Source organism: Meles meles, chromosome 18 (assembly GCF_922984935.1).
Source record: "Meles meles chromosome 18, mMelMel3.1 paternal haplotype, whole genome shotgun sequence".
NCBI classification, from domain to species: Eukaryota; Metazoa; Chordata; class Mammalia; order Carnivora; family Mustelidae; genus Meles; species Meles meles.
Genome location: NC_060083.1, coordinates 53074969 through 53094991, shown reverse-complemented (window position 1 = coordinate 53094991; position 20023 = coordinate 53074969). Strand labels below are relative to the sequence as shown.

Here is a 20023-nt window from a genome sequence, read left to right as displayed (position 1 = left end):
CTGTTACGCTGAAAAAAAAATAAATAAATAAAAAGGGAAAAAAAAAATAAACTGAGACATATTAAAAAAAAAAAAAGTGCCCAAGCATTTGGGGCAGATAAGTAAAATAATTTTACTACCAGATATGATCTGTCTTAAACTTTACCTTTAGATTTTGCCTGATAAGTTACCTGCCAGCATCCATAAAATATAGTTTCCATAAAATCAGTTTCTTCAATTATTATGAGATAGTTAAATACCAACTTTATTAAATTTCTTTCCTACTAATACATTCTTTCTCCTTTGTATTTCTTAGCCAATCTTACCTGCTACTTTGTTGCACAGAAAATACCTACCACTAACTCAATCCACAGTTAAGATTCCCTGGTAAAATTTGAATCCAAGGGCCCCTGGGTGGCTTAGGGGGTTAAGCATCTGCCTTGGACTCAGGTCATAAACCCAAGGTCCTGGTTTCCAGCCCCACTTCGCTCTCTGCTCAGCAGGGAGCCTACCTCTCCCTCACCCTCTCTCTCTATACTTTCTCTCTTTCTCTCTCTCTCAAATAAATAAATAAATAAAATCTTAAAAAAATATATATTTGGATCCAGTTAAGGGTGAGATTTGGAGAATGATCAACTGCTCGCTCAGGAGTTGAAGGAATATGACGAGTACAAGACTCTGGCTGTCTTGCTGGATTCAGAAGCCAATTGTGGCTTAATATTGTCTCCATCTTACAAGAAGTAAATGAACTACTTGGCCTTTGATGCCTGACCAAAGTGATAGGCAACCCTAACATTCTGAACTCCCTTTGGAAGAAAGGGGCTGGCTTCTGCTATGATTCCTGTTGCTCGAATCAGAGAACATTTTGTTCATCTCTCTGCTGATGTGGGAATTTACTGTTGCACCCACCCTGGGAAGATGAAATATTTATGAAGTTTCTCATTAAGTTGTTGACTTCCCTGCAGCTATTGAAAAATCTCTAACTGACATCAGCTAGAAACATCAGAGGTCTGCTCTCTTTATTAATATCTTGCTTCACAGTGTTGCAGAGAATTGATGAGTAAACCCACATATCCAGCTGATTTGAAAGTTTGCAAATCCACATTTATGTCACTCTCATTAAACAGGGAACTGAACAAAACAATCATCCCATTTTGCTTCAAAATTAACGTTAAGAGAGTTTTGATTTGCAAACAAGAAAATATGGCCTATCAAGCCATTCTTTTATCAAGGAATATAAGAACAATATTAGAAGGTGTGAAGGTAATAATATAATTAGGTCTTAGTTGAGCCTTCAGGTTATGCGATAAAATCTCATTGGAGTATCCCTTAAGGAAAAGCATTTCATTTGCTGCTTGCCACTCTTTCTTTTAAAATGCATACGACCAACATTCCTGGTATCAGCATCCTCTGAACTTAACCACCTACCTATCTTTAACAGTTCCACATTCTTCCAAATGTGGCAACCATGAATTTTTTTTCAGTAATGAACCTCATTCCTCGACTCCTTGAAATATGTGCAGCCTGAATGTAACACAACTGAGGTTGTAGATGTGGCTTTTTTGTCTTTGTCTGGAGCAAATGTTGTCAACTATGAAATACTATTGCAGAAGACACTTGACTGAGCAGTCACAGCTCACTTGAAGGATCCACCCTGGGAAGACATACAGGTCAAAGGACTACCAAAACAAAACCAAAACAAAACCAAACCTGTGAAAAGGGTCACTGGAAATGATCCTTTCCATTCCGCCATATTGTTGTGTGGCAACTTGCTGACTCCGATACTGCAGGTCCCACCCCAGATCACACTCAAAGACTGACCATCCTTTTCTTACGCAGAACATGGGCCTTTTAGCTCAGTGAACCAAAGAGACATTTTCAAAGCCCTTCCTTATTTGAAACTCGAAATGTCTTCCAAGTGGCTGTGGTGAAAGGATGGAGGTAGGAAAGGGAGGAAATGGGTCACCTGTCTTGGAGAGGATTTATTATCGCCATAGTTACGTTTAGAAGGTTGTTCTAGGATCAGAACTGCCTTTTCAGAATGGTGCAACTAAGTAATGGGCTTCTTTTGTCCAAAAAAATATATTCAGTGATGGGATGGGGTCTTGAATTGTTTCTTAAAGACCCTGTTTTCTTGCCTTACCTGGATTAAAACTTCATTAGCACAAGAACCAGGTGTTCTGCTCTAGCTTTGTTGTAGACTCAGAAGACATTCCTTAATATTACAGCAGAATTATTATGCGCTCTTATGCTCTTTCGCTTCTCCTTAACTAGATGATCTTCCTTTTCTCCACATTGTACATTTTCTCCAAAGGCAGGCTCAAAGGCATCACTTTGTCAGTTCTGCGTAATGCACAATGTATTCTTTTTTCCCGAAAATTCTCACTGATGGCATGCTTGTTGAGACTAGGCAGTGGAACATCTGATGGTTCTGCTCTCTTCCTGGGCTGGCATTAACGATCCATAATTTGCCTTCTTTATAAAGTTGTGAGGAAAGCTAGGAGAAGGACTGAGTTTTCTAGGTCCGTTGTATCCTCGCTCAGTGTCTGGTGACTGCTCAGGCAACTCGGGGTTGTGAGGAGACCACCAACTTGATGATGGCCAGTCTGGGTTCTAATCCTGGCAGGGTTCACCAGTAGTTGTATGGTCGTGGTCAATGTATTAACCTTCTGTGAAGATTGATTTACTATCCTGGGGAAAAAAAAAATCATTACATTGACCCATCATCTGTCCGTGTCTGAATTCTCTGCATCAGATCGGCTGGAACAGATACTCAGTAAGCTGTGACCTGCCTGACAGTGACGTTTAGATTCTATGAGACAGGACCTTTACTCTGGTTCATTTCAAACATTGCACACAGCTGAATATGCCTTTCTGCTTCGACAGACTCTGTGTGTAAAGAATATTAGGATTCAGGAGAGCACCTACTGCCACTTCTTGAGTTCCCGGCAACCCAGCCGGTGAGCAGGATGGAAGAGGAAAACCAAGGTTTGACAAGGTTGTGGGGTCACAAAGCTAGAAAGAAGCCATTCTCAGATTGCCTGTGCTCCAAATCCCTTCAGCTTCAAGAAGGCAGAGAAGGAATGGCAGGTGAGTGTTTAATGGGTACAGAGTTTCAGTTTTGCCAGATGAAAAGTTAGTTGTGGGGACGGAAAGGGATGATGGCTGCATGGCATCATGGGCGTCACCTACCTGTAGGTGTAAAATGTAAAAATGGTTAAGATGGCAAATTTTAGGTTACGTGTATTTTGCCACAGTTTAAATATTTACACACTCATAGTCTGTGCTCTATGATAGGTATTTGCTATGTCTTTTTCCTCGTTGTGATACTCATTCCTCTGAACTTAGCATAGAGCTGAAATTCTGTGAGACCCAACTTCAGTGAAGAAATACTTAATTTTATTTAAAAAAAAAATTAGGTTTAAATTCATTACCTAAAAAGATCTCTTTCTTCATTTCTAAAACTTTGAGGGAATGCTGAAAAAGCTAGAATGACACAAGAGGGTTGTCCTAGGCTCTTGGCCTGGTTCCCAGAAACTTGGTCATTAAACCCTCTGAATGGCAAATCTTTAACAAGGAACAGAAGAGCCTCTGTATTTGAATCTGGGGAGGGACGAAATTCTTATAAAAGGTGAAAGAATTCAACACAAGGAGAAGACTTTCTTTAGTTCCTCTTGGTACGCGAAATGTGACTCCCACTCCTACCAACTGGTAGGTAAAATACTTTATATTACATTAGGAACGTCCTTATATTACTTGATTACCAACGTCACACAATGAACAAGGGTACTTTTCCATCCTTTAAAGATGAGTAAACTGAGGCTCAGCTCAACAAGTTGTCACTCAAGTTTTCCCCCATGCTCCAAAGAGCACACAAAGACAGAACCACACTTGTGTGTGGTTTAATTTCAAATCCTTCCACATTTCCTGGGTTTTGGAGATGTTGCACAGCTGTTGCAACTTGTAAACCAAGACCTCTGCCTTAGCAAATACAAAGAGAAGCATTCTTCTCTCTGCCAATGACATCGTTTCACTGTTACAAATTTGAAGCGACCTCAACAACAACCAAAGTGACGTTCTTGGAGGATCAACACAGTTCAGGACAAAATAGGCCAAATTTCAAACTAATGACATTTGGCAGATCTATACCTTGGTTTAAGAGAAGTTAACAAAATTAATATAGTGTTATTTTTTAAAGATACTTGCTGTCTCTATTATATCCAAATGGACGCATTATAAAAGATGGTGGTGTGGGCTGAATTGTGTCTATGCTCCACTCCAAATTTGTATGGGGAAGCTCTCACCCCCAATGCAACCGTATTTAGAGACGGGCCTTTCAGGGTGTAATTAAGGTTAAATGAGGTCATAACAGATAGGACTGGTGGTGGCCTTATACGAAGAGCTATCTCTCAGGGTACCTGGGTGGTTCAGTCGCTTAAGCATCTGCCGCTGGCTCTGATCATGATCCCAGGATCCTGGGATTGAGTCCTGAAGGCTCCTTGCTTGGCTAGGCAGAGGGGAGAGGTTGGAGGGAGGTGTCTACTTCTCCCTCTGTCCCTCCTCCCACTCATGTGCTCACTCTTTCTCTCTCTCTTGCAAAAATAAATCAATAAAAAATCTTTATAAATAAAAACAAGGAAAAAGAAGGGGGGCAGAGAAGAGGAGAAAACTCGACAAAGAGTGGGATTGACTGGAGAACAGTTCCAGCCTCTTCCATGAGGAGCTCTGGAGAATGAGTTGCCCCAGCCTTGGTGCATTCGAGGGGAGTGTGGCCCATGCCTATTGATGGCTGGACACCCTGGGGGGATGGTGAAGTGGCTGCCATGTGGCCACTGGCAATTCATAGGAGGCAATTCATAGGAGGTGGCTATGAGCCAGCAGCAAATGAAACCCCATCTCAGAGAAGAAGAATGAGGGGGGACCTCACAACAATGGTTCCAAACAATGATTTGGAAGAGCAGAGCCAGAATTCCAGCCCTGGCAGGTGGGGCCCAAGGCCCCTGTTGTTTGGACAGACCACACATCACAGAGGATGGAGCATGCTGATCTCTTAATTTTTAAAAATTAATATATCATAGCATCATCTCTAAGCTCAGTTTCCGTTCAAAACTAGATGCTGATTTTGGATCTAGGGCCAAACACACTCCCTTGCTTAAGCTTGAAAGTCACTGTTCCCTGCAGCTCCCACACCTAGGTTCTGTTTTCCATGACAAGCAGATTCTGGGCACTCAGGAACAGCCTTTTCGGTTGCTCTGCCATGGGAAACAACTCGGACCCTTGTGCCTTCTTGTAAATATTCAAAAAGAATGAACTTCAGGGGAGCCTGGGTGGCTCAGTGGGTTAAAGCTTCTGCCTTCAGGTCGGGTCATGATTTCAGGGTCCTGGGATTGAGCCTCGCATTGGGCTCTCTGCTCAGCGGGGGGCCTGCTTCCTCCTCTCTCTCTCTCTCTCTCTGCCTGCCTCTCTGCCTGCTTGTGATCTCTGTCTGTCAAATAAATAAATAAAATCTTAAAAAAAAAAAAAAATCGAGGGCACATCGAGGGCCAATCAAGAGAAGTCGCACAAATAGAGAGGTTCAGTCGATTCGATCAGGTGTGATCTGGGCCAGGACGTGCAGAAGGTGAAGCAGTCAGGTAGTCAAGCACATAAAGACTCTTGCAGCAGAAGAAACAAGTGCAGAGCAAGGTGCTGGGGTGGGAGGCTGCCTGGCAGGTGTGAGGAACAGAAGAGAGTGAGCAGGGCTGAAAGGAGGGAGAAGTGGAGGCAGAGGGAGGGGACAATTAGAGCAGGAGGCAGGTCTATGCGTGCACATTGACTTGGCCCCAGTGGGAAGGAAACTCACCTGGGAGTCTGGAGTAGATTCTGGAAGGGCACTCTCGCTCTAGAGTGGACCTACGTGCCCGTCTTGGGATGATGGATGGTGGGATTCCTTTGAGACCTGAGCAACATTAGTTTGAAATCATTAGACAATAACCAGAGACTCAGCACATTGCCTGACAGTCACGGGAAAGACAAAAACATATTCCCTGCCCAATCCTGTCTGTACGAGATGCCTGTGGTAAAATATGGACGGGAAAAGACCTCGTGGTCATACTGGAATTGTCCCACCTTGAGCCAGACAAGAGCCCCTATGCCCTTCCTGCCTGCAGGCCAGGTTGCAGGCAAGTTAGAAAACCCTTAAAACGTTCCTACAGCCCAGCGCATTCCTCCAAGCTGTGGCTTCCCCTCTCACCCTTTGAACTCTTCTTTCTCACCTGCTCTTCCCTTCTCATCCTTGTCTTTGGGGATCCATAGCCAGGTGGGACTATGTGAGACCGTTTTGGTCTCTTCCTAAAATAACTCACTATCTCAACCACACACACACTGTAGGCCATGAACAAATGTCTCTCTGTTCGCTGGCAACAAACCACATTCATTTGGGAAAATCATGTTAATTTTTAGCTGGGATTCATGGAAATAAAGATGCCATTGTGTCCCCACCCTCCGAGTCCATGGACCTCTGAATTGTAGCCCTGAACCTTTGACTTCTGTGGACCTCCGATGAAACAACTCTGTATCACATGGAAGGAGCATTAATCTCTGAGTATTAAATCAAAGTGATTTGGGTCTCTTTATCATAATAGTTAGCCTGCCTCATTAATATGCCCCCTCCCCTGTAAACACCTAGAGCTGTCTTCTCCAGCTTACGGACCTCAAGTGTCTGCCTAACTCCAGGTGGACCGGCTGGTAGTGGGAAGGAGATGGAGAAGACACAGAATTTTGAGACTACCAACAGATAGAAGTTTATCTGTTTATCTTCCTCTGCAGATCTCTGCAGTCCCAGTGTACCTCCAACCCAGGCAGAGCATTCAGCTACCAGTGGTATCTAGAATCACGAAATCTTGCTTAGAGAGCCTCCCACCTCAAATACAATTGTGAAAGACCCTATCCCTCACCCCCAATGCAGCACTGCTTCAGAGTTTCCAAGTATGATCTGAAATTCCTGAATAATGAAAGTATGTCAGTGTTTGTGGACTGAAATAGTGGTTAAATATCGAAGTTTGCAATCCCCAAGTAATTAACATGTAACACATCAAAATCAATGTATAGACCTAACAATTCTCCAAAATTGTAATAGCAATTAAACCTTCTAATGCTCAAATGAAGCCTAGTAGTAATAAAAAGTCACTAAAAATATCTAGGCCTTATTACAAAGGTCAATGTCTATTGTCTATCAACTGATATGAGAATACCATTAATACAAAATACTTTTTTGGTATACTCCCAAGCAGGGAGCCCTGTGCGGGGATTGATCTCAGGACCCTGGGATCAAGACCTGAGCCAAAGGCAGATGCTTAACCCACTGAGCCACCCAGGCGCCCTTAAGATCCCATTTTAGTTTGAGGCTCCTGGGTGGCTCCGTTGTTAAGCATCTTGCCTTCAGGTCAGGTCATGATCCCAGGGTCCTGGGATCAAACCCCACATCAGACTCCCTGCTCAGGGGGAAGGCTGCTTCTCCCTCTCCCACTCCCCCTGCTTGTGTTCCTGCTCTCCCTGCCTCTCTCTCTGTCAAAAAGATAAATAAAATCTTAAAAAAAAAAAAAGATCCCATTTTAGTTCAACAGCTTAAGGCATCAGAAGTTACTCTTTTGAATTTTACTTATATTTGTTCTTTCATTAATGTTGTTGCTTGTTTGGACATTGGATCACCCCAGTGTCTATGCTGGGACTTGAACCCGTCCTAGTCTTACTATGCTATGTAGGATGTGTGTGGCTTAAGACTGTGTCTTGGTGATCAGATGCAGGGAACGCACATCATCAGAAATTTTACTAGCACTAACTGGCAGGTGCTGCAGGTCCCACCTGCCTAGAACTCTTATGGAAAAGATACGAACATTGAATGGGACCCATGAAGCATGACACACCCATCCTTTCCTCTTTGTTGTGGTGGTTACAGAAGAGATGATTGAATGAAGCAAGACTTGGATAAGGTGTTGTAATAATGAAATCAACCTGGCACATCCTCACTGGCTGGGAACCCACATTCACATGCAGAATAATGGTTGCATGAGGATCCATGGAATGAAGACGCCGAGGCAGAAACTCACAAAGCCAATTCAAGAGCTTCTGTTGTCTGACACGTCAGGAGTAGTTTGCCTAGAGGGCAGAGGCACTTTCCAATATCACATGGAATAAACAGTAGATTGTTGTTCAGCATGGGATAAAAAGTATCAACGTCTTCTGTTATGAACACACACTGTACAGAGAACAAACGATACTGAGAGTATTTCCAACAATTCACAACTGAGTAGCACAAGCCTTAACTCTAAGAATTAAGGAAACACAACCAGCCCTAAGAAAAGTTGCAAGGTAGGCAATATTACTATCCCTTGGCAACTGCCCATCTGCCTCTGAGTATTTCCCCTGTACATCTCCCATAAGGTGCTCAGAGCTTGAGGACTCCATATAGTACTTTCTTTCTAAAAAATACTAGTTACATTTTTTTCCCCTCTTCTTCTATCCCACGAACTAAACCCCACTTCTACTTAGAGTAACATCACTCCTTTTGGGGAAAGCATCATAAAAAAAGAACAGAGGAAAAAATATTCCCATGCATTACAACTTCTAAGCATGGCAGGATTTTAACTGAATTCCTACAGGGGAGCTTCTTGGTTCATGATGGGAAGAAATAGTTAACCTTAATGCTAGGTATTAGAAAGTCAACTCACTACACCTACATGTAACATTGGGGCAGAAAATCTCATGGGTTAGAGCCTTATTTTACTTTCTGCCTCTTTAGCCAGTAGCTTTTACTACCTAGGAAAGAAAGAGTGAAAAAACAAAAATGCCTCAGACTCTATCCTGTTATGTACATCAACAAAAAAGGCTTTGGGGTGCCGGGGTGGCTCAGTGGGTTAAGCCTCTGCCTTCAGCTCAGGTCATGATCCCAGGGTCCTGGTATCAAGCCCGGAATCCGGCTCTCATCTCAGCAGGGAGCCTGCTTTCCCTCCCTCTTTCCCTGCCTCTCTGACTACTTGAAATCTCTGTCTGTCAAATTAAAAAAAAAAAAATCTAAAAAAGGCTTTGTTTGCAACTGTCTCGAGAACATTGTAAAAAGTCTCCATCTTTCCCAGAAAAACACATGCGATTCCTTTGCCAATTTTTCAAAACTGAAAACAATTTAACAACAAAAGTCCCTCCAACCACCATGAAGATGTTCTGTAAGGTCATTAATACAGCATCGTTCTTTTCTCTGCCTTACACTTCTGAAACTGACATAGAGGACACCTTTCTGTATTTTTTTTTTAAATTTTCATTTGCCAAACTAAATTTTCAAAGGGTACCATCTTTTGGTCTGATTTCGAAATATCCATGGACTCTCACTTCCAGAATGCTTCTAGAAGCTACAATTCAGTGGTTGTGCATGAATAAATACTTGCTTTCTATTTCCAGCCACCTGGGTGGCATCAAATGTCTCCTTCTTCCGAGAATCTGCCCCAAGCTTTTTGGCAGTCCCCAGCTAGAAATGTATTCCAACAGAGAAGGATTGCAAAAGTGTTATGCCTGTAGATTTAGAGGCAACTTCTAAGTGTCAACATATGTTCTAAACACACTTAGTCTCTGCACTGGGGACAGGTTGCTGCCCCATAGTGCTCTTTCCTGCCAAAGGAACCAGAAGTCCACAAGCCATGTGCTTTCCAGCCTCTCATACGTATTCAAAATGGCATCAACCCCAAAATCAACCCCAACACACAATACTGTCATTCCATTTATTGATTTGAGTCATCATTGATCGTGTCAACTTTTAAAGTCCTATCTTACTCTTCTGAAAGCAATGTACAAAGCCTTATCAACGTAAGCCAGTTTGACCGTGACAAGATAGTTTTGTCAAAGTAACCTTCTTGGTGATAATAATTACGAAATTTGGGGGGAGGGTGGTGATATTCAAAGGCAGTGGAGGACAGCTAAAGCGTACAAAAGTGGGCTGGGCCATGACTCTTGAAAGAAGGGTGCATGTTAAACAAGCTCCATATTATCCAGCTTTCCCCCTAAGGGAAATGCTTTCCAATTCTGGGAATAGAGCCTAAGCAGAAAGTGAACAGTCGTACTGAATTTAGGGGATGGAGTTCAGAATTCATGGCTTCCGTAAGTGACTGGAAATGAATCCAGGAGAGGAAGGAACCACAAAGTGTGAGCCCCCAATTCTACACACAAATAGTCCTGAAATAGTTGGTGTATACCTCAGTGGGCATGCAGACTGGCCCTTCAAGAAATCTGGTGGGAAGCAGCAGGGGGCAGATTGAATTGCTAAAGGATTTTAGGAGCTACACACGCTGTCCTCGCTGTCCTCGCAAAGTCTGAAGAGTGAGACGGGTCTGTAAACACCTCTCTTAGTGAATCAGCGAACTCACAGACAAGTCATCAGTAAATATTCAAACTAAAGCACAAAAAGAGAAGAAAGGAAAGAGGGGACAGAGCACAAGAAGTATGTGTGATGTAGTCAACCTGTTTACCATACATATAACACGAATTCCTGGAAACCAAGGAGAGTCTGAATGGGATGGCAGCGGTTATTTGGAGGAAGAGAGAGGAATTTTCCCAAACCAACTCAAGTATTAGGCTACAGATTCAAGAAGGTGAAGCCAAAGCAGCTCAGATACCATTAAAACACATCTAAGTCATGATAGATTTCTGAATTAAGTTTTTATTTTATTACTAGAAGTGCAACTATGAACTTTCTCTTACACACATATTTCTGCACAGGTAGGAGTATTTTCCTCATGTGGACAAGATAAAATGGTTGGTAAACACTGCCAGAGAAATTGTCTGGAACCAGAGTTTCATTTCAAAAATTGTTGAGAAAGTTAAAATAGACCTTTACCTCCTATTTTTCAGAATAAAACCCTCATGGGGTTCCTGGGGGCTCCGTTGGTTAAACATCTGCCTTCAGCTCAGGTCATGATCCCAAAGTCCTGGGATAGAGCCCCGGATGGGGTTCCCTGCTCAGCAGGGAATCTGCTTCCTCTCCCTCTGCTCCTACCCCTACCCCCAATCTGCTCTCTTGCTCAGTCTCTCTCAAATAAATAAATAAAAATCTTTAACAAAAAAAGAATAAAACCCCAGATGATTTACAAAGCTAGACACACATCAAAAAAAAACAAAAAAAAAACAAAACAAAAACCCAAAAAACAAAACAAAACAAAAAAACCCACAAACGATTAGCCTATTAAGAGAAAATAGAGAATTGTGGTCGTGTTCCAAACATAGTTGTTCCTTCTACCTACAAGTCTCAATACAGGCTGACTATGGCTTCAACAAAACGTGGAGAGGCCTCCATCGTCATTGCTTAACCCATTCTGATCTCATGTGGTAGTTCTTCAGGTGTGTCCCATGCTTCTTTTTTTCTTTTTTCTTTTTTTGGAAGCCATGGAAAGGATGATAAGGAAAAATCTGTGTTCTAAGATGGCCGATCAAGCCGTCAGGGCATCCCAGTCCCTGCCCCAGGGCCCTTCCATGTTCTTCTTCCTGCCCTGCTTGCCGTGTGTGCCAAAAGTGCGCCATGTGTACGGAAGCATTAGTATATAAATTAACCCCCTTGCTTGTGCTTCAGACCTTTGAAGATCACTCTCCTTGGAGCCGGCCAGTGTCACACAAACCTCCTATCCTCCAAGATCTCCAAGTGCTGCTTGGTTCATCCCTGGGGGGATCCAGTCCAGGTTCCGTAACAAGGAGACTGAATACAGGTCCGTGCTACCTAAAGGCATTAAGTACACCATTAACCACTAGAATATTGATGAGTGATGGGTCTGTAATCAAAGGAATGAGACTGATACAAAGCGAAAGTCAAGCAAAGCTTTATTTTGCGCCAAGCATCCAGAATCAAACCGACCGTTTGGTGCCGCCTCTTACAGAGAGGGCGACCCCTCCCTGCCTTACAGACTAACTTTTAAAGGGCAAAGGCCATGTGGTTGAGCCTGGCCACACACAGGTGGCCAATTGAATTACGATTTACCCTATAGTAGATATTTGAACCAACCTATCAACTTGGTCAGAATTGGCGCCCAAAAGGTGGGGCCCACACTCCTTGGTAGCTAGAGAGACAGTAGGCAACCCCCCACTGATTGGATGTCTCCACCTGGCCTGACCTGCCCTTGTATTCAGGCTCTGTTACCTGGAACTGGTTTCCTGGACTTGCTATTAAGTAAGTCCTCTGGGGGTGGGCGGGAAGGCAGGGTCAGTTTAAGTTTTACTGCATAGACAACAAAATGGCTGTTCAACTGAGATGAAATCGCTCTGGCCAAATAGGCCCTTACAATAGAAGACAACCTATCATATTCTGGGGGTCAGAGCCGACCCCCAGAAGATAACCACTGTGCTGAGCTCTGGATTTCTTCATTATTTAATTTTGTTCTTTCCTTTTTCTGCAGTGAGAACACCCTACAGCTCTCAAAGAACTAAGACAAAATCATCACCTGGGGAATATTTGTTCAACTGCTGAATTAAATATTAAGTAAAACACTTTGGTGTAACAACTGAGTTGCAAATGAAAGAAATACTTAATTTGCTTTAGAAATTTAATTTCTCTCCCTTCCTCAGCTCCCACTTTACAAACCATTATACATACTGTCCGGGAGGAAGACTTTCCTCTGTCCTGTGGTCCTTCTATCTGGACTTAGAATCAAATTGACAGGAGACAGACTAGCAGGAGAAAATCAGATGTAATGGGCATATCCGTGGGGAATCCACACAGACTGGAAGTTCCAAAGACAATGAGGCAACAAGAAGCTTCTAGGAGCTAAGGAGAGGGATAGGGTCTGAGGATACAATGAGGGGGAAGGCCATTAACAGGAAGGAGAAAGGAGATGTTTGGAAAAACAGGGTTGCCCTATTATGCTGATAAGTTTCTTAGGTAAGGGGAGTCTCTGTTAATAGCTCTCTTCCTGGGACAGGCTCTCCTTTCTGATGCAAATTTGGAAGTTGAGGGGGAAGCAAAGAGCTTTTCCTGCACCCCTAGGTGCAGGTGACGCATGGCCCCAAATGGTCAGTTTGATTCGTGATGCTTGGCGTGGAATAAAGCTTTGCTTGACCTTTGCAGGGTTTTGATTCCTTTTTTTTTCCATTTTATTTTTTTTTCAGTGTTCCAGATTGTTTATGCACCACACCCAGTGCTCCATGCAATCCGTGCCTTCCTTAATACCCACCACCAGGCTCACCCAACCCCCCAGCCCCTCCCCTCCAAAACCCTCAGTTTGTTTCTCAGAGTCCACAGTCTCTCATGGTTTGTCTCCCCCTTTAACTTGAACTTTATGCCAAAGTGGCCCATCTTGGGCAGTCTGCCCTTGGCCCCTATAGGAATTTGTCAGAATATAGGTGACAAAAAGTCTGAAATCACACCAGAAGGAAATCATATTACACCTTACCTTGGCCAAGGTCAGGTCCCTGGACTCAAATCCCTGTTCTAGCTCTTCCCAGCTGTATACACGGAGATAATAATAGTACCTACTTAGAGTGTTTTATTAACATAGATCACATACACATTTTTAGAACGGTGCTTGACACATGATTAGTTCTCAATAGATACTAGGTTGTGATTATCACAGTAAGAGTAGAAATTAAAATAAAGCCAGATAAGGCAAGAAAAACAGTGTGGGTACTAGGTGCTCCTGGGGATTCTGTTGGTCACACATTTTTTCTATAAAGGGTCAGATCGTAAATATTTTAGGTTTTGCAGGCTACATATGGTCTCCACTGCATGTTCTTTTTTTTTCTCTACAATCCTTTAAAAATACAAAAATCATGCTTAGCTCATGGGCTATACAAAAACAAGCCAGATCTAGCAGGGACCACGACAACATCTTCACTACAATAGTTACCAGAAGGAAGTTAATCACTGTAATAGCCAAACTGGTTAAGATCACTTTGGGACATACGTGGCCACTGTACATGATGTGGGAAACAAAGGCAGAAGAAAAACTATTAAATTTTTCCTTACTACCTACAGCCCATTGACAAGTCCTTGAAACAGGAGGAGTGACCTTCATCTAGGGACTCAGCTGCCCTGATGTTAATACTTTGCTAAGAGTACAAGGCAATCCTAGCTTGACCGCCTCCCCACCCCCAGGATCCTGTAAGGCTACTTTTGTAAAGGTCTATTTAGCCAGAGGGATTCCATCTTGGGTTAAACAGTGATTTTGTTGTTTATGCAGTAAAACTTAAACTGACTCTGCCCCCCCTCAGGGACTTACGTAAAGCAAGCCCAGGAAACCAGTCCCAGGTAACAAAGCCCAAATACAAGGGTGAGTCAGGCCAGGTAGAGACATCCAATCAGTGGGGGCGCATACTGTCTCCCTAGCTACCAAGGAGTGTGGGTCCCACCTTTTGGGTGCCAATTCCAACCAAGATGATTCAAATAGCTGGTTCAAATAGCTACCAGGGTAAAATGTATTCAATTGGCCATCCATGTGTGACCTAGCATGACTGTGCAGCTTTCTCTGTGTGTTACAATTTCATTGGCCACCTGTGCATGGCCAGGCCCAACCACATGGCCTTTGCCCTTAAAAGCTAGTCTGTAAAGCAGAGAAGGGTCACCCTCTCTGTAAGACGCATGGCCCCAAATGGTCGGTTTGATTCTTGATGCTTGGCGTGGAATAAAGCTTTGCTTGACCTTTGCTTTATATCAGTCTCACTCCTCTAATCACAGACCCATTAGTGGGGGACCTTTCACTTTAACACACAAAAATTCCTTTGGAAGCTTCCTTTATCTCTAAACCCCCAAGATACATGTTAGCAATCATCCCCCAAGCATATGGCTCACCAATCATTTGAAGGGTTTCATGACTGAAGTTTTTTTAGACGGTAATAAATGACCTTTTCCCAACAATAGCTAGCCCCTCAAGGTCCTGGAAACCTTGCTTCCAAAATTCTTTAGAGACTTATGCTATCCCGAACACCCTCCCAACTTGAAAGTATATAGTGGGCCACTCCTCATGACCCCAGTGCAACTCTTTCTGACCACGGGTCCTATCCCCGTGCTTTAATAAAATCACCATCTTGCACGAAAGACGTCTCAAGAATTCTTTCTTGACCATCAGCTTCGAACCCTAATATCCTCTTTCCTACATCAGTACGCACTCCATATACCCAATCTTGTCTCACTCACAAGTATATAAACTAGGGTTGCTGGAGAGGAGAGGGGTAGGGGGATGGGGTGACTGCGTGATGGGCATTAAGGAGGGCACTTGAAGGGTGCCTTGGTGGCTCAGTGGGTTAAAGCCTCTGCCTTCGGCTCAGGTCATGATCCCAGGGTCCTGGGATTGAGCCCTGCATCGGGCTCTCTGCTCCGCGGGAAGCCTGCTTTCTCCTCTCTCTTTCTGCCTGCCTCTCTGCCTACTTGTGATCTCTGTCTGTCAAATAAATAAATAAAATCTTAAAAAAAAAAAAAAAGGAGGGCACTTGATTGGAATGAGCACTGTGTGTTCTGGGCAGCCAATGAATCACTAAATCCTACCCCTGAAACTAATAATACACCATATGTTAACTAAATTGAATTTAAAATAAACATTTTTTAAAAATGAACTGTATGAGATTGCCAGTTCAGTAGATCAAGAAGTTGAGTATCGGCGATTGCGTGTGGCTGGACTTAACAGTGAAGCCATGTGACCTGACACCTGGATTCCTCATTGTCTTATTATTTTCCCTTTCCGTTTGCAGCTGTAGCATGAAAATAAATTGTCTTGATGGAAAGCCAAAGCCCATCAAACTTCATGTTTTGCATATCGGAAACAAAAGTCACGATAGTTAGGGTTTGGGAGAGTTGGGGGTTTTTCTGTTTTGTTGTAGTCACTCTTCAGCCAACTGTCATCACAAAATGCAATCATTTCCTCCACCTTGTTTTCCAGATTCGTCCCCGGTTTTGCTTCTTCTCCGGACTTGGGATTTACCAGCTTCTTACCTTTATTCCAACATCTCCTTTCTGGCTTGCTCGTGTTTATTTTTTCTACCCTTAAGGGATTACACAGCCTTCCAAATGGGCCTGGAAGTAAGAATAATGGATTTTTCCCCATCAACAATATGGAAAGGGAGAGGGTAGGTGGGTGTTCTGGAAACAAACTTGAGCATGGGGCCTTCTCCAAGAATTTTCTATGTCCAAACCTCACAGCGAGAACATCTGGTGCTGTGTGCAGCTGTAGAAAGAGCTGTTTTTTAAAAAATAAATAAATAAATAAATAAAGCTCTACTATTTAAAGGGGAAACCATCGTTTTGCTATTTCCAAGTTACAAGTGCTCCCTCTTCTGTCAGCCTTTAGCCTTTCTGCTCACTTTGGGCCACCCCTGCACATCCAAGAATAAGTCCTCAGTTTAAATAGTAAAATGATACAGAATAAAGTTCTTCACCCATGGAAGCTTGAATTATGGAAGCCGTGGGAAAGAATACTGGAACGTTACTGGAACATTCCTGGGGTAGCGACCACCTGTACTAAACAGAATGTTCCCCAGCGGCCGTGGAGGCTGTGGTTCTGTGCTATTTGGATGGCCCGGGCACCACGTGCAAACATGGCCAGCTTCCTGGTGGTGAAACTCCAGCTTTCATGGTTTCAAGTGATTCCTTGGGTGTTGAGTCATGTCTTTGATGGCTTGTTTGCAAAGCCCTGAAACTTCTCATTCAAACGGCCCAAGGCCAGCTCACTGGCTCTGTGACCCTGACCCAAATCCACCCAAAGACAAGTGCCTGAGAATGAACTGTTCATGTTTCTGCTTCCTGCTGCATTTTTCACTTGAATCTTTTTTCTTCTTCTCTTAATTCTTCTCCTTCTCTTCCCCCTTCTCCCTCTCCTCCTTCTCTCCCCTCCCTCTCCTCTTCCTCTTCCTCCTCCTCCTTCTTCTTCTCCTTCTTCTCCTCCTGCTTCTCCTCCTCCTCCTCCTCCCTCTTCTCCTGCTTCTCCTCCTCCTTCTCCTTCTTCTCCTTTTGCTTCTCCTCCTCCTCCTCCTCCTTCTTTTAATGCCAAGCAACATTTTTACTTCCAAGACTTTTCCAAGCACATTGGTGGGGTCTTCCTTCTTTAGCTAAGCACTGCAAACTTCTAACATTAGGATCTCATCTGGAAGTCAGATGACTTGACAGGTTGTGCCCCAGGATCTGGCTTTCTGGTCAACCTGAGTGATCTGTGAACAAGGAACAGGGATTATTACGGTGGTTGATACTTTTTTTTTTTTAAACATGTTCTCACTGAGATGCTCTGACCCATTTTGCAGCAAGAATCCATAATGACCCACGTTGCACTCGAGAAATACTCAGAAGAAAAAGAATTTCCATTTGAGGGAGGAAAAAGTCTCAGAATCACTAAATTCTATCCCCTTGGGCACAGACATATGCTTGTCTTCTAACAAAATCAATCAGCAATGCATGTGCTTAAATTTCAGGCTCAGAGGAAGAAAAGTTTTATTTTTTTTTAAAGCACTCTAAATTTTAACATGTCTGGCTGTGGAAAGAAAGTTGTGGAAGCTACTTATTTGCCTTACTTTTAAAAACTTTTAGATTAAAAAAATGATCTTTTAATCCACTTTTAACCCAATCATTTGTTCTTAAATTTAGGAATACTATTTTGATACACTCTCTACTCCAATCATTACTCTCAGAAACCCTGAGATAAGTCAAGATTACCAAAAGGAAGCTTTATTTCCAGAAATAAACCCAGAATTAAATTTCTTTCTAAGCCTGGAATTTGAAGTCTGGCGTTGAATTCATCTTGGAATCTAGCATTCATTAGTCAATTACTGTAGATTAAGAAAATAGGATATTTTGTTGTAAGAAGGCAGAATGTGGTTAACTCTACCTAGGTCATGGCTCTGGGGACCTACTGGAGTCACCCTCTGCATGGCTGGGTTCCATTACTTGTTCTCTCATTTGCCTTGCCCCTCAGTGCATGACCATATCATGAATGCTCTTCTTCCTGATATTACTCTATTCCCCATACCCCGTCTCACATTCTCCAATCATCTGCTAAGAATCTTGGAGTAATATTAACATATTTGTTTCGAAACGAGGGAGAAAGGATAGAAAAAAGTAAAAAACTATTGGCTTTCCTCTTGCTTCCCAGAACATTTAGTATTGCTCAATGCCTCTCATTTGAGTCTCAGAAATATTAATCATAAATAACAAATGGCATACCTTACTTATCATCTGAGGACCAGCTCAAGAAACTGCTCAGCAACTATAGCTGAGTCCATTTTCTTTGTATCTTGTGGCAAGGATCTCTACGTCAAGCTTGGAATTTAATGGTTTGGACACTAGTTCTTGTAGCTTGGACATTTCAGGTAAATGTGATGTTTGGTATTAGTCACTGATTTCACGCTGCTGCTGATACATTTCGATTACATTTTTAGAGTTAAATAGCCAAAAAATATTTCCTCTCATTTCTTCCATATCTACTTTGCAGTGTAGAGTCCCATGACCCATGTGCCAGTGTTCTATAAGCTGGGGTCTCTTTTGAGCTACAGGGTTCCCGGGACACAAGGAGTTTATAATGAAAGGCGCATGGACACGTCTCTCCTGACTCAGTCCACAGTGAGTGGCCCCGTCTGTACCATATGGTGGTTCGTGGCATCTGACACCATAGTCGCATTTCCAGTCTGTATCGCTTCAAACTTATTCTCATCTTTGAATATGAACTCTGACAGTCGTTTATCCTTTGCTTTCACAATCTTGAAACCTATATGCAAGACTGAACTGGAATTGTCCCTGGCTGTTAGCAAGGACCTTTGTACTTCACCATTGAGCTCCTGGGGGAGCAGGTGGGAGCTTTTCCTTCACAGATGAAGGACCTGACTCACAGTTTGGATCAAGTTCTTCTCTCTGTCCAACCTTGGTCTCCTCACGTTGGAATATATGGTTGGTAGGAGGACCCACCTTATAACTGAATCACAATGATTCAGTGAGATGATGACTGGAAAACCTATTACAAACATATATCTGCATCCCGATAAGAAGTCATTAAATGTTAGCAGAAGCATCACCATCATCCTCATCATCACCTCAGATCTGAGGAACAGTTCAGGGCCATTCATGGACACTAAAAGTTATTTCATAGCAGGGTTTCTTGACACTATAATTCTGTGTTTTATACCAGGAATTCAAAACTGTAATCAGAATCAATTCCACTCAGATGTTGACTGTACTTAAACTACTTGCAAGGAGCAAATAAGTGAGTGAGATAAATAGAGTGGAAAAAAGTTTTCCCACCAAAGAGACAAATTCTTAGAGTCAGGGAGGTTTCCTTTGCTTTAAGTAGAGAAAAAAAAAATTCCTCCCTCCTCATTCTGTTATCCCCTTTCTACCCAGTGTTTAAAGTCATTGCATTCACAGGATGTTCCCATGACGCTGACTATCGGTGTCTTGGAGACTGTCTGATGGTGGTATGGTCTAGTCCCCTGTGCAAGGCTGGAAATTCACACATGATATGACACAAACACAGCATGAGCTTGATTCATGCCAAGGGAATCAGCGGTCCCTTCTCTAGGAAGTTTACATCCTTAGAATTGGCGTTTGGTCAAAGATGGGCCATCTTCATAATGAAGAAACCCAACTCCTATCACCCTCTGGAGTGATACAAATTCCATTCCAGACTCTCCATGGGGGCCGGGACAATTCATGCTTATTTCATAAGAAACACAACAACTCGGAGCTAAGAATAATCCCTCGACCTAGTCCAAGGATCTGTCTATGTGGGACCTTTTCACTTGAACCCAAGGTCAAGGCGACCTCACATTTTAAATTTGCTCCAGTGGTAAGTTTTTGTTGGGAGAGATGGAGGGTCCCTTGTCACAACTATTGATCTTAATTACATTTTTGAACACTGAATATTAATCAAATTGAAGAATGGAGAGATGATTCAAAAAATGAGGCTCCCCACCCCCATGAAAGCTCAACAGAGCCTGACTTTTCATCAAGGGTGAAAAAAACTAGCTCATTCATTGCTGAGCAGGAATAAAAATTTTTGATGACTCTCATTTTAGTTTCCTAATATCTCCTCTGGGGAAAGGGCCAGATTGTTAGCATTTTTCTGGG

General features: G+C 42.9%; 1 long non-coding RNA gene across 1 annotated transcript; it reads left to right on the top strand.

The window, feature by feature from the left end:
* Positions 1-2931: 2931 nt before the first annotated feature.
* LOC123929014 lies at positions 2932-12445 on the top strand. Its single transcript, XR_006815873.1, has 3 exons — positions 2932-3069; positions 11570-11702; positions 12387-12445. It is a non-coding gene; the product is annotated as an uncharacterized LOC123929014 (long non-coding RNA).
* Positions 12446-20023: the final 7578 nt, after the last annotated feature.